The sequence below is a fragment of the Galeopterus variegatus genome, unplaced genomic scaffold, assembly GCF_000696425.1.
Source record: "Galeopterus variegatus unplaced genomic scaffold, G_variegatus-3.0.2 Scaffold5177, whole genome shotgun sequence".
Taxonomy (NCBI): domain Eukaryota; kingdom Metazoa; phylum Chordata; class Mammalia; order Dermoptera; family Cynocephalidae; genus Galeopterus; species Galeopterus variegatus.
This window is the reverse complement of record NW_007731288.1, coordinates 126,392-129,260: the sequence shown is the minus strand read 5'-3', so window position 1 is coordinate 129,260 and position 2,869 is coordinate 126,392.

Below are 2,869 nucleotides of genomic sequence, written 5' to 3'. Positions count from 1 at the left end.
TCCTCCATAATTTAACACTTTGGAGACCTCTGTTTATTTATTCACTCTTTCATCCCACAAATACGATTGACCATTAACATTCTTCCCGGAGCTGAGAATACAGCAGTGACCAGACCCAACTCCTTCCCCCTGTCACTCCAACTCAATTATAACACTCACCCTATTGAATTGGAGTTTTTTCTTGCTATGCCTGCCTTCTCCCTGAGGCTATGAGCTCCTGAAGTATCTACCAAATGATATTCATATTTGTGGAGTGGGGGGCTTCAATGATTTCTGTTGGTTTCACAGATTAGATGGATCCACAGATTTGCCAAAATAAAAAATTATATCAGGTTGGTGGAGATCTGGAAAATCCCTCAAAAGCAGACACTGAAACAAGGCTTTGGGTACAAGGTGATTCTGGGAAGAAGATAAAGGAGCTGAGAAGTGAGATGGGAAAAGAAGAAAAAACAATAAAGAGAGAGTTAATGAGTCGAAGCCCAAGCCTGCTGGGGAATTCTGGAAGACAGAAAATACCTTATAATAGTCAGCCTGAGCAACAAGAGATACGGAGATTTTTCCATCATCTCTCATCCCTCCTTGCTCCTGTGGGTATTTTTTAAATTGACACAGTTTGGGGTTGCTCCTGTGGGTATTTTTTAAATTGACACATTGTAATTGTATGTATTTATGGAGTACAATTTGATGTTTCAATACACATACATGTTCTACAATAAACAAATCGGGGTATTTAATGTATCCATCACCTTACGCATTTATTTCTTTATGGTGAGAACATTCCAAAACCTCTTTTCCAGTCATTTGCAACAACATGGATGACCCTGGAGGACATGATGGTAAGTGAAATAAGCCAGACACAGAAAGACAAATACCACATGATCTCACTCATATGTGGAAGCTTCTCTGAGGTTCTCATTTTTTTTAAGTAATAGACTTTATTTTTATAGCAGTTTTTGGCTTTCAGAAAAAATAAGTAGAAAGTACAGACAGTTCACCTACAACTCCCCCCCCAACACACACATACACAGTTTCTGCTATTATTAACACTTTACATTAGTGTGGTACATTTGTTACAATTATGGACAAATATTGATTCAGTATTATTAACTCAATTTTACATTAGGGTTCCCTCTTCGTCTTATACAATTCTATGGGTTTTGCCAAATGCACAATGTCAGGTATTCACCATTACAGCATCGCACAGAATAGTTTTGCTGCCCTACAAATCCTCTGTGCTCCACCTATTCATCCACTCCTGTGGGTTTGAACTCCCTTGACATGCCTAGCCCTGGCACAGACCAAGCATAATCAGGCATCCAACGCATCCCCTGAAGCAGAAAAATGCAAGTGTTGTGGTAAAAATTCATCAACATGTACAGGATCTATCCCTCAAAGCTGAAGGTGACCTCCAGGGTGACCAGATCACAGGTCACTGAAAACACCTGCTACAGTTGTGTTTTTGGTTTTTTAATTTGGGGAGAAGTTGGTTTTTGTTACTTTTTCTGACAGGGAGAGGTGGTGTGAGTGTGTGCATGTGTGTGTACACATGCTCTTTGCAAGGAAGGGAAAATGATTTTCTGTCTACACTTTGTAGTTCTTAGTTGGGACAGTCCCCTGTAACAAATTACAGATTAACAAGAGAAATACAAACAGAAGTTTCATAACATGGATACCTCATACATGCATGGGAGATACCCAGGGAAATTAGTAAATATCAAAAAGGTGACTTTGAATGCTGGCTAGAATACCGTCATCTTCTGAAACAAAGAAAAGAGGGAGTTGGGGAGGCCAGTTATGGAAAGTGACTAGGAAAAGCAGAGTCAACAGGTAAGTTTCCTTAATACAGATTTAAGTCACTGCCTTCTCCATTAATAGGAGTCTTTCATGATTTTGAATCCTTCTTCTCTTCCTGGTACAGAGAGGGAGACTCCTTTACAAGTGGAGATTTCCTTTGTAAATATAAATTTCCTGTACAAAAAGGTAACTTCTACTCTGTTTTCTGGGCTTCTCCTGTGTCCAAAGTTTCTCAAAATAATCAGCTCAAAATAATCCTTATGCTCAAGAGGCATAATTTGGAGTGGCGTATTCCGGTCTCCTACATCATGTTTGCAGTTTTAGAGGTAATGAGAAGTATTGTGTGCACCCAGTCTCCCCATCTGTTTTGAGTTTTGCAGAAAAAATTCCTGCCTTAAATGGGATGTCGACCTTGACCAGGGATCAACAAACTATGATGCACCAAATCCCGCCCACTGCCTGCTTTGTAAAATAAAGTTTTATTGGCACACAGCCACAATGATCCATTTATGTATTGTCTATTACTACTTTTGAACAACAAAGTCAGAAGTGAATAGTTGCAACAGAGACCACATGGCTCACAAAGCAGAAAATATTTACTAACCAGCCCTTTACAGAAAAAGTTTGCTTGACCTCTGAGCTAGAGAACTCCAAGAGTCATTCACATTACTCTAAGAGCATTTTAGAGACCTCCTAGAGGGGTGGATAAATCATTTCCCCTTTTGTTTTCTCCTCCAAGTTGCTGATCTGGGAGAGAATAGGAGGAAGAAATAGGCAAACACATTCCCCTAAAAAGAAAGGAAGTAACATCAACTGTGAGCCTACTATGTGTCCCAAACTATGCAAGATTCTTCACATGTACCTAGCACAAAAGTCATGTTCACAATGACCCTGCACAAAAGACATCATGACATTTTACGCATCACTATCCCCGTCTTCAGAGAAGGGACAGAAGCTACAAGAGATGAGTGTCTCCACTCAGGGTCACAAGCTAGTAACTGGCACAAGTCAGTTCTATCTGTGACCTGAGCTCTTCCCACATCTAGTTTCCTTAAAAGGATGCTGAAATTGACCA